We start from the raw sequence: 12,837 nt of genomic DNA, 5'->3' as shown, positions 1-12,837 counted from the left end.
CAATGTTACCATCTTTTTAGCACCAGGTTAATAATATATAATATATACCTCCCAATATATGAGGTAGTATATTATAGGTGATTATCACATTCAGTTGGGCATTTGATCATTGGTCTCTTTGATGATGATCATTTTGCACTTTTTTATTTGGCTGGGGGCACTGTTTTATACTGTTTTGATGTTTAATTATTGATTACTGTTATTTTTTTAAAAAAAGATGCTTTTAACTTGGTTATAAGTCAGCTTGAGGCTCATCTGTATAAGACAACTACAATTCTGTAATAATAAGCAGACTGTTGCCATTTTGTAAACCAAGCTCCCCCCACTTCCTCTGATTTCTGAGTGCTTTTAGCAATGGGATAATACTTGGTTTACCCTTGTGACTAGAGGCAATGGTATACATGCAGTTAGTCACAACATAGTAAGTTGACTCGGCTATGATGTGGCTGTGATAATAATAATAATAAATGGAATGTTACCATTTGGTAAGCCAAGTTTTCCGCACTTCCTCACATATTTGAGTGGTTGTGGCAGTGGGGTAACCTTTGTGGTTAGAGACGACTGTACACATGCAGTTAGTCACAACATGATAAATTGGCCTGACTATGATGTGGTTAACCTTGATCGATTTGGAAACAGGGATATTTTTTTATTTTTCCCAGTTGCTGATTTAGCTGGCTTCCTTTGACAGAAAGGTTGGGGGCATTTGAATACTCATGGTTTACAGTTGAACAGAAGTTTCTTCTGTTTGCAAGGAATTTCTTTTGCGTGGTATTCCACCCCCCTTGCAGTTTGAAGAGGTGCAGTCTTTTCTCCCACTTTGTTTTGCTGCTCTTGTAGACCCAACCTTCCTTGGGGGAGACTAGAGGAAATGAAAGGCAGGGAAGTAGAAATAGAGTTTCATTTCAGTCATGGCATGCTTTCTGCTTGCTACAAGAATGCAGTCATACAGCTGCCATAGCACTACAATTGCTTCCCAGAACCACAGACATCTGTACACAGAGATGCTGAGCTGTACACTACTAGGGATGGATGGCTCATATTTCCATACTTTCACATGTATTCATTTATACAGTATGTCCATTCTGACCTCTTTCTGCATTAATTCACTCATAGGCAAAAAACCTTGTGGTTTAGGAACGTACCTATAGCCCGCAGATATTTCTATCAAACTTTAAAAAGCAGGGAAATTGGGCAGCTATAGTGAATGCACCAAGGGAGCAGGAGACCTGACCTCCTCTCTGAGATATTGGACTGCCCTACAAATTTGTCAAAATGCCAACACAATTTGGGTTGGTCTTTCACAGTTTTTTGCCTATTAGTGAATTTCTCTGCTTTTTAATCCGGGAGGTAAGAAATGGGATCCTGTGCAAGCTTGCTGAGAATGGATTGATCATTTGCATGCTTATTGAGTTCAGTGGGATTTATTCCCCTGCAATCATGCTTAGGATAGGTGAAACTGACCACAGGGGATGGGGAGGAGGGTAGGAAGGGCGGAGGGGAGAAGGGGGAGGGGAACAGGAAGGAGGGGGAGGGGAGGACAGGTTTGATCATTTGCATGTTTATTGAGTTCAGTGGGATTTACTCCCGTGCAATCATGAGGAAGAAGGAAGAGGGGAGGGGAGGAGGAAGGGAGAGGAGGGGGAAGCCAGGTCTGATCATTTGCATGCTTATTGAGTTCAATGGGATTTACTCCTATTTACTCATGGTTAGGATAGGTAAAACTGACCAAGGGGGGGAGGAGGGAGAGGGGAGAAGAGAGGGAAGGAGACAAGAAAGGGAGAGGGGAGTGGAAGGAGGGGGTGGGGGATTAGAGGAGGAGGGGCAAAGAAAGGGGCAGGGGAGGGAAGGTTTGATAATTTGCATGCTTATTGAGTTCAATGGTACTTACTCCCATGCAATCATGCTTAAGATAGGTAAAACTGACCATGGGGAGGAGAAGGGGGAAGGGAGGGGGAAGGAGGAGATTGGAGGGGGGATTGGAGGGGAAGGAAGGGGCAAGAGGGAGGATATAGGAAGGAGGAGAATGGAGTGTGGGTTTGATCAGTTGCATACTTTTTGAGTTCAGTGGGATTTATTTCTGTGCAATCATGTTTGAAAATGGAAATGGACTGTCTTCAAGTCGATCCCGACTTTTGGTGACCCTATGAATAGGGTTTCATGGTAAATGGTATTCAGAGGTGGTTTTACCATTGCCTTCCTCTGAGGCAGAGAGGCAGTGACTGGCCCAAGGTCACCCAGTGAGCTTCATGGCTGTGTGGGGATTCGAACCCTGGTCTCCCAAGTCGTAGTCCAAAACTGACCTGTGGGAGGGGCAGGGAGGGTAGGAAGAGGGGGAGGGTAGGAGATTGGGTTGGTAAGCACTGGGCAGAGGGAAAGCCCGTTTCCTTTCCAAAAGGAAAACGTTGTGAACAGTATCATTGCTTTTCAGGGTTTCCCCCACATTTTTATTCTACAGTAGGCAAATGTAGCCTCCCACCAAAATTTAAACCAAAGCTGTCCCTGTTCATATCCACACCAGACCTTTATTTCACTTTGGACAGTCATGGCTTCTCTCAAAGAATCCTGGGAAGTGTAGTTAGTGAAGGGTGCTGTGAGTTGCTAGGAGATGCCCTGTTCCCCTCACAGACCTTCAATCAGAGCAGCTGACTGTTAAACCACTCTGGCCACTGGAGGGGGAATAGGAGTCTCCTCTCAGCACCCTTCACAAACTACACTTCCCAGGATTCTCTGAGGGAAGCCATGACTGTCTCACATGAAATCAAAGTCTGGTGTGGGTTTGGCCTCCTGATTAGCCAAGCCAAGCAGCTGGGGATCTGGCTTTTAGAACACTGACAGTTGGTTCTTACTGAGCATGCCTGACATTATCATTGAGTTCAAGCCAAAATTTATTAAATTAATTAAAAGTCAACCAGACATTTTTTAACTTTTAAACTGCAGAAGATGAAGGTCAGTTTATGGGGCAAGGTCAGTAACAGGATTACAGGTACTCTGTGACCATGGGTGATTTTTAATGAATTTCAACAGATTATGAGAACTCTCAGAAAAAAGTCCAAGAAGGCTCTGGCTTTTTTCCCCTCTCTCTTTGGACTTTGAACTCTTAATTCTTTCTGACTGTTTTATTTATCGCCATGAAAATTTACAGGGTTGTGAAGCAAGCGTTTCTGAGTTCAGGACTATAAGTTTTGTAAGGTTTTGTTTTCAAATGAGCTTATGGGAAGCATCAGAATGGCATGTGGGGGTATTTTCAATTTAACATTGCGGAATGTGAAAAATCCACTCTAGCTATAGTATACAGCCACTCTTGTGGCTGTATAATCTGCACTTTTTTAAAAAAAATCTTTGGGCGGCATCCAGTGCACTCATTCTGATAGTGCAAGGATTTATTCTTGTGCAGCAGAACTTCCTCACCTATGCATACCACACATACACACCCCGAATCTACTCTGGAAGATTGGGGGAACCTCCAGAATAGATTTAGGGGACATGTGGGGGGAGAAGAGGTGACAGACTTTCTTCCTTCAACAAGCCTTTTAAGTAGAGACCTTATCCCAGTCTGCATTTGTGTTGGAATTAATTTTTAAGATGTTTTTAAAGCTTTTTTTAAAAAATATGTTTTTAAAGATATTTTGTTTTAACGTTTTTTAAAAGATGTTTTGTTTTAATATATTTTAAAGTCTGTTCTTATGAAGTTCAGAGTGTTTTTAGTGTTTTTGTTTGCAGCCCTGGGCTCCTACTGGGAGGAAAGGTGGGATATAAATTTAATAAATAAATAAATAATAAAGTTCCATCGCACAAGCATAAATCCTTATGCTAACAGAACAAGTGACTTAGTGCTACTTTGGATACAAACCTTTGAGGTAGGCTGAGTGTTTTCTCTAACATATTCCTTTCTAAATCTATCTTATCCTAATATATGCATTTTAAATGTATTTCGGTACTTCTTTTTCAAGCTGAGAACTACATTGAAAAATTCAGAGAAGTGTGAAATCTGAAGGGTAACTGTCGTCTGATCCACACATTAGTTCAGAAAGTGTTAACAGATCAGTTTGCATGCATCAGAACTCACAAAATTCTCTAGGACTCTCCATCAGCTACTTAAAGATCATGCTGCATAATCAATCTCTCAAGCATTCCTGTATAGCATGATATTTAGGCCCTGGAATATATCGATAATGAGAATAGTAGAACCACTGGGAGTCTCTGGGCCTTGCTTCTCTGTTTCTCTTTCCGTTTTTAAGGAAAAATGTAAGACAAAAGCATTAGCCCCTGCTGCTGCTTAAGAAAATTTGGTTCCAAACATACATACAGAGGAGAACCAAATTCCTGGAGTACTGGAAAACGATATTGTATTGCGGTGGCCTTTGGCCATGAGCAATAAAGTTTGCATGGGTATACCGGAAAACCCTGTGTATTTATACATTCTCTGATTTTGTCCCTAGAGATCTGCAGTAGTTGAAGCAAGAGTTATCACCTTACCTCAGTAATTAGGGCTTGAGATTTATATGAGCTATCTTACGCAAGAGGTCAGTCTGTGTGATAATAATGGCCTCCTCTGTTTAACACACATGCACACCTGTACATTTGGAGGGAGAGCGACATTTTCTACTTTGGGTCATTGCTTATTCATCCAAAACAGCTCCAAAAATTTTGAAAGGGGTAGGGTTTGCTCTCATTGCCATGTTGTCACCATTAAATGTGACATCAAATGCAGCAAAATTAAGTATCTCCCCCCCGTATTTTTTTCTCCTGACTGAATCGAACAATGCTGTTGCCATAGAGACAGCCTTTCTCAAAAAGGTCACTTGCAAGAAACTGTGTTTTAGGTGCAACTCGAGGAGATTATGGGGGATTAGCTAATTTATATATATATTTCTTTAAAGGAAATATTATGAGCGAATAATATCCAACTGAGCTGGAAGGCTCTCTCAGTAAATTAAAAACTCTGTGATAAAAGCTTTATTTTTCCTTTTAAAAAAAGAACTGCATGCAATAGGGTGATATCTGAAATAATGTGTGTGTATGTGTGTGTGTTTAACTTGGTTTTAATTAAACCTCAGTCAGGGCTGAGAAATATGGTGAGAGAAGATAATTGCCATATTCCCAATGCAGTTTTTAAACTCTGGTTTTGATATGTGTCCCTCCTGAGACACTTGTACCCCTGCGGTGGCTCCAGGGTGAGCTTGTGCTCTTTCACGCATAACCCCTAGGGGGTGCTAGGGAGAGAGAGAGACTAAGCACAGTATGAGAGATTGTGGGAGACTAAGGCCGCGTCTGCACTAAACATGTTAAAACAGTATCATACTGCTTTAAACAGTCATGACTTCCCCCCAAGAATCCTGGGGAACTGGAATTTGTTAAGAATTCTGAGAGTTGTTATGAGACCCCTATTCCCCTCACAGAACTACAATTTCTAGAGTTCCCTGGGAAGAGGGATTGACTATTAAACCACTGAGAATTATAGCCTTGTGAGGGGAAAACAACAACTCTCAGCACTATTAACAAATGTCAGTTCCCAGGATTCTTAGGGGAAACAGTGACTGTTTAAAGTGGTATGATATTGCTTTAAATGTATAGTGCAGATTTGGCCAAAATTTAGGGAGATGTAATGGTTGGGAACTGTAAACGTTAATTGTTGCAGCGAAGGAATTGTTTTTACTGAGGTATTTGCTGAGACATCGTGATAGGAAAGGAGTGGGTCTTTCGGCCATCTACTGAGTCCAGGGGAAACCAGTATTTTGCGACCTGGGGGGCTTGTTTGAGTTTTTGAGTGAGTGCTGTGGGTGCCACCCCCTCTGGACACTTCTCTCTCCCACATCAGCCCCCCCCCAGAGAGGCAGAAAGGGAGAAAGAACACACACTTCACTTTTCCAAGGGATTTGGTGGTGGCCCCCAAATTATGGAATGATTTGCTTGACGAGGTGTGCCTGGCGCCAACACTGTTATCTTTTCGGCGCCAGGTCAAGACTTTCCTCTTCTTCCAGGCATTTTAGCATGTGTCTTATACTGTTTAAATTTTTAAATTGTGTTTTAAATTGTTTTATAAGATCTGTTTTAAATTGTATTTGTTTTAATGTTTGCAGTTACTGTAAACCACCCAGAGAGCTTCGGCTATGGGGCGGTATACAAGTATAACAAAATAAAATAAATAAATAAATAAATCTGGGTAAAAGTTGGATGTAGTGAAATTAAGCTGAAAGAGGAATTGGCAAAGAGTGTCTCTTTCCCAACTTCCTCCTACAACTCTATGTAGTTTTTAAGGAAGAAAAAGATAACCAATCTTATGAGCAAGGGGGCAGTGGGGGGCTCAGAGGCTTTGTGAACACTAGGAGGAGACCTCAAGAATGTCATTGCACCCCCATTCACTATATAGGGATATTTCAGGAGGAAGAGAATGGAAGCCATCTAATACTATATAAAATAGCAGGGGAATGGCAAAGGGAAAATGTTCTCTCTCTCTCTCTCTCTCTCTCTCTCACACACACACACACACACACACAGAGAGAGAGAGAGAGAGAGAGAGAGAGAGAGAGAGACTAAACAGTACTACAAGATTCTTGTTGCAGGATGGACCCAGGCTTTTCCACATTTTCAAGCAGGTCCCACATATATGTAACATTTTTTCCATAACAGATAAATTATAGGTAATGAGATAGGCTCACTTTTCAAGGTACAGTCTTGCAATTTTTTACAACAGTAAAAATATAGCCTTAAAATCACCACATTTAAATTCACTAATAATTGCCATATTTGAATTTTTTTTCTCCCACTATATTTCTGTAGTGTTTTTTAAAAAATATTTATATGTGTAAACTTTTAATGTTTTTCTGACCAGTTTGCCCTCTGATGAAGATTGGCTTGAATTCTAATCCTGCCCATGAAACTGTCTTGAGTCCCAACCAACACTGTCAAGCGTTTCAAACTTGATGGGACTGCTCTCTACATTTTCATTACTGATCATACTAAACAGCATCTGGACCACAACAGAGTGCTGAGAGACTGCACAAACTACCTCTTGCCAATTGGAGAAGAACCCATTGTATACCACTCTCTAGGTATGGATTTTCAGTTGATTAAGAAACCATCTATTAATTATTCTGTTTAGGCCAGCTTCCCCTAGCTTAGCATATTCAGTCAAGCTATATGAATCAATTACATTTACTCTGCCAATTATTCCTACCATTTCCCCAAAAGGAGCTATGTTCTTGAGAAATTAATGGTAGGTAGAAACCCACTTCTTATGTGATTTTTTTTCTATGTAACTATAGCAAAGAGGGATGATGAACAACTCAATAGTAGAGCATATGTTTGGCATATAGAAAGTCCAAGGTCAAATCCTTGGCAAGTCCAGTTAAAAGGAAGAAGTAGCAAGTGGTGAGAAAGACTTCTGTCTGAGAATTTGGAAAGCAGCTGCCAGTCAGAGTAGACAACACTGGGCTAGATGGACAATTAGACTGACCTACTATATGGCAACTTCCTGTGTTCCTACCACCATCAATGTTATCCTGCTGCTTCTGCTGTTCTTTGGATTGTACCCAACATACATTGTTCTGATGTCATTGCTGCTTCAAATTATCACAGGAGGAAAACGACACCAAGCAAACAAGTGAGCAAAAACCTTACAGTGACAAATCCCATAGGGGAAGCCATGTTAATGGTATCCATCAGATTGAGCATGTCTGGTGGTTTAACAGTTGAAAACGAGGCTGTGAGCACACTAATTACCTACAGCAAAGTGTTTCCATTGGGCACACCTGAAGGGGGAATGGGTTGATCCACTGATCAGTTGTGAAATCTGTTTGAAGCTGAAAAAACATAGTCGAGCTGATCCCACCAGGTTTTACAGTAAAAAGGGATGGGGTTGACTAGCGTGGTGTGCCCCCATTTTCAGAAAAGAGAGATGGACCACACTGGAACCAGTAGAACAGTAAGTATGTCTCTGCCCTGATACAATTCAGGTATTAGGTTGCCCAGAAGGGAAGGTCCACCTTTGGGCTGAAAAAGGTTCCCCGCCCCTGCTTTAAAGGCTAACACCAGTACTTTATGCCCACAAAGCAACTGGAAGCCATGCTGATGGCTGCAGTGGCAGCCGAGTGAGTCTGCTGCTGCCTGCCATTTTTACCTCTTTGGGGAAGGGTAGGGATTGGCAAGGAATGGCAGAGATGGGCTGTGAGCCCAATGTAGGGCCCAATTCAGTGTAGTCCTGCTCAAGGTGGTCTGTGTCTACCTCACATTGGTTTCGCTCTATTTGCGTGGGGAGGATGACATAGTTGAGCTCCCCAGCACCACCTTCATTTTCTGTGACCGATAAATATCCTGACTTTTTATGCTACTCTAAATCCTGTCTTGAGATTTTTTGTTAATGTGCTGAGGAGTTAACCATAATAGTACCATCATCAACCAATTTTATTGAGCTAATAACTCAGAAAGACCCAGCTCTTACCATTTGTAGTTGGGCTAACAACTTAACCGTTTTATCACTCCAATTGAGAATACTCCTAATTAAGAATCAGGAGATATACATAAAGAGATGGATGTCAAGCCCCATTTCCATTTTTCAAACTATGTGAATAGCTGTTCGGCTTTTTGGTGCTACAATCTCTGTTTCAATCATTGTGAATGAGAATGTAAGCTTGTGTGCTGAAGTTTGTGTGTGTTTAATTAATGTTAGGACAAGCAGGATCCTTTTTAAAATGCAAAAATTAAAACATGCTATAAATATAGACAAATATTTTATGAAAATGTCACCATATATCTTGGTGGCTAAACAAAGCAGTCAGTTTATTGTGGAATTTTAAAAAATTGTTTTATTGTGCTATATTGCTCCTGCATCTGTTGGATTTTTTTCCTAATTGGCTTTGTAAGCCACTTTGAACACCGTATGGTGGAAACAAAATGGATATTTAGTAAGAAAATGCCATACATTCAGCTTCTTCCAGAAAATGCTTCTCACACTCACACTAGTGGAAGCCAAAGCTAGCAGGGGAATATTAGTTCTAAAAAAATCAGTGCCCTTCAAGTCTCCAGTGAACAGCAGGATGGTTGACATGAAAGAACGATGTAGTTCACTTCTAGCTACAGTTAGTTGGGGAAATCGTTCTATGAAAGATGTGCACACAAAAACTCATATAAAAATGTAATTGTTACAGTGCAGTTACATAGACACTCTGTGCTCTCTTTGGATTAACAGTAGATGAGTCTTATGAAAATGGTCTGGAGAAACAGTTTTGACACTGCTTGAAGTCCAACCGACTGACTGTAAAGTAGCTTCAATTTTTCGTCAACCGGCACTGACTTCCATCGCATGATATTATGGGCAGAACCTATAAAATCAAAGATGTTTGCCAAACACTGAACTGAGCAGGGACAGGCATCACACCAATCTTTGAAAACCTACAATTGTAATGGTGTGGAAAAAGATGATCTGGTCTCAGGTTGCCATGTGATGGGTCGCAGTGGGGAACTTGCACGTGACTGGCTTAGCTTTTCTAAGCACAGCTTGAAGATGACTTAAAAATATGAATGCTACAATCTCATGGGATCATGTAACCCTGGACAAAAAGGACTGGTTTTATGGACTTGGATGACTGTGAGGTATAGAGGGCTGTCAGTCAATTAAATATTTAAATATCAGGACAGATAAAAGAAAGTACTTCTTTATGCAGTGCATAATTAAGCTATGGAGCTCACTTCCAGAGGAGGCAATGATGGCCACCAACTTGGAGGGATTAGACAAATTCTGATTAGGGATTAGGGCATCAAAGGCTACTAGCCACAATGGCTATGCTCTGCCTCCACAGTTGGAAGCAGAATGCCAGAAACAGAATAGTGTGTCTGAATACCAGTTGCTGGAAACCACAGGAGAGAGAGTGTTCTTGCACTCATGTTCTGCTTGCGGGCTTCTTATAGGTACCTGGTTGCCCACTGTGAGAACAGGATGCTGGATTAGATGGGCCATTAGCCTGATCCAGCAGGTTGTTATGTTCTTGTGTTCTTAAATGACTAGTATTAACTGGTTAATCAATTTGGCTAAATTTACATAACTAGAAAACCTCATGGGAGATGCCTCTTTATTGTAGATCCTGAAGGAAAGGATTGGTGCATCTGAGAGATCACCATCTTTAATATTTTCTTTTTTGTCACATTCGAATATATAGAATATTCAGTGAAGTAGATTACCAGAGCTGAAACGACTTCCAGATGTAAAGGTGTTCAAACAAAATCTATGTGCTCTTTGGAAGGAATTTGTCTTTTCCTAAATGACAAATAAGTGCCAAGGTTTGGAAATTCTGAAGTTGAGCCCGATACATATTGATTGTGTATATACCGTGCTAAAGTTGATCATTTAGGAAGACCTTAATGTTGGATAGGGGTGGAAGAGAAATCTGATTCAGTTTGCATTTAAAGCCGAATTTATCAAATCCTCATTTTCTGAAACAATGTGAGAACCCAAACATAGCCATCCTTCGACATTCGCGCTTATCCAAATTTTGCAGTGCAGCTTTCCAGCTAAGCAGTGTTTACAAATATGCATATATTAGAGGAAAAGATGCACCAAAAATTAATATATTGGTAAAACTAACATATAAAAATGCATTATTTTAGGAGAAATTGCTTGCAAAAACGTGTACATTAGTCAAAACGGCATACACAAATGTATTTATTAGGAGAAATTCACACAAATGCTGAAGAATTTTCATGAGGACTTTTTTTAAAAAAAACAACTCAGATTGCTGCAGAAATGTGGAGAACTGAATTTAATGTTGGAAAAATGAGAAACTGAGAGAACAGAAATTGATAGATGTTGGATCACGTGTATGCTAAACCATTGTTTATACAGCATACCTTGGTTTACATGAAAATGAAGGAGTCTTGGGTTCACACGCTTCTCTCTCCTTTCCCCTCATGCACTCCAGTTCACTCACAGAAAACCATGTTTGTAATTATATCTGAACCAGCAAACTATGATTTGGTCTATAAGCTTGTGCTTTTGTTTACCGCCCTGGGCTCCTACTGGGAGGAAGAGCAGGATATAAATCTAATGAATGAATGAATGAATGAATGAAGTGGAAACCCCTGTTTCTTTTTTTAAAAAATATTTATTTATTAAGTATAACAAAGCAACCAAAACAGTTTGGTGCAGAAACAGGAAATTAAAACTATATTGACTGCATATTGGGAATCAACAAAAGTATATAGGAAAATACCATTTTTCTCCACCTAGATACAAAGAAAAGGATATAGTACAAAAAAGAATTATTCACCTTTACAAAATCCATAGATTGGGGAAAACCGTGGGAACCTTTATATTGTTCTCTGCCTCATTAGTGTAGGAAATAAAACACCATTCTGCGACAAGTGTGTCCTTTTGTTTTCTACCTTTTGCAATAATCTTTTGTGGAAGTTTTTCTGTTAATGCTAACTGCTCAATTTTATTGTACCACAAGAGGATGGAGATGGCCTTCAAGTCCTTCCAAAATCAAGTAATAAGAGACCAAGCTGCAACTAACATAAAACTAATTAATTGCTTATCTTTTAGGGCCAAATTTGTATTCAGAAATAAATTTAGTAGAGCCAGTTCAGGAGTTCTATATATTTTTTATTTTATAATATTTTGCATTTTTGAGTCCCAGAAGTTAACAAATTCACTACAGGCCCACCCCATATGAGTTAAAGAGCCTTGCTCTATGCAACCCCTCTAGCAGAGAGGGGAGGCAGTCTTAGAGATATCCTATAATGGCTTAAATAGCTTAACCACCTTTAACTTCAATTCCTTTGTCGCTGCAGATACGGATTTATATGGAAATTTAGTCCACATAGATATCAACACTGCCTCCTCCATTTTCACTTTCTACTCCATTTCCCACATTCGCTTTAACCTATCCATGGAACCCACGTACTTTTGTAAAAGGAGCACATATATTCAGGACACCAAACCATTATCCAAGTCGTCCATGTTCAATAACAATACTTCAGAGTGAGATTTCTCAGGCCTTGTCTCTTTATATCAGGTCGCCTAGTAAAACCAGTTTCAACATGGTTTCTGATACTGTTTTGTATGAAAAGTGCAAACACTGGTGTGCTAGTTTGGATGTGACAGAAAACTATGGGTTGTATTCAATATTAGTCATAGAGTAGACCCACTGAAATTAATGGGCCTAAATTAGTCATTAGTACAACTAATATTGGATACAACCCTATGGTTTGCAGTGAACCAAAAAGTCAGTAAGTGAAGTGCATGAGCCCATTATTTACTTACATTACTTACATATTATGATTTGGTATTATGTTTTGAAGGGATGGTAGCACAGTGGTAGACCACATGTGGAATGTCCAAGGTGCCAAGGTTCAGGCTCTGGCATCTCCAGTTAAAAGAATCAGATAGCAGGGGATGGGAAAGGCCTATCTTTGTCTGAAACCCTGGAGAGCAGCTGCCAGTCAGAGCAGACAATACAGGGCTAGATGACAAATAGTTTAACCTAGTATAAGGCAGCTTCCTAGGAACCATTTTATTTTGTCACTGTCTTATGCAGGTACACCAGAAAAACTTTTTTTTGTAAATGTTATTGCAATTTTACAAAACACAAGTTCCGCATTATAAATATCAGCTTACAATAATCAATAAGTAAATAATTCAATTACAATTTAAAGTCTACAAACAATTACAAACAATCACATCAAATCCAAAACTGAAAAATAAATTAGAGTAAAATAAAGTATGTTTAGGAAAGAATTTAAAAGGCAACATCAATTACCTTGTTGAAATGTTTTTGATAGCTTCTTCAAAAATCAGAAAATGAAGTGACTGCATGTCTCCCCACACTTGTCATCTGTACT

General features: G+C 39.9%; 1 protein-coding gene across 8 annotated transcripts in view; it reads left to right on the top strand.

Annotated features, from left to right (window-relative positions):
* The window catches only part of PKNOX2 (PBX/knotted 1 homeobox 2), a 467,254-nt gene that overhangs the window by 205,397 nt on the left and 249,020 nt on the right, over positions 1-12,837 (top strand). For 6 of the 8 annotated variants that reach the window (XM_061592840.1, XM_061592841.1, XM_061592842.1 and 3 more), the window contains one exon: positions 6,836-7,055. The exons of the other annotated variants lie outside the window; for them this stretch is intronic. The gene's annotated coding sequence lies outside the window, so the exon portion shown is untranslated. The remainder of the gene's footprint in view (positions 1-6,835; positions 7,056-12,837) is intronic. 8 annotated transcript variants of the gene reach the window in all.

This window comes from Rhineura floridana, chromosome 12, assembly GCF_030035675.1.
Source record: "Rhineura floridana isolate rRhiFlo1 chromosome 12, rRhiFlo1.hap2, whole genome shotgun sequence".
Classification (NCBI taxonomy): Eukaryota; Metazoa; Chordata; class Lepidosauria; order Squamata; family Rhineuridae; genus Rhineura; species Rhineura floridana.
This window is presented reverse-complemented; position numbering and strand designations above follow the sequence as displayed.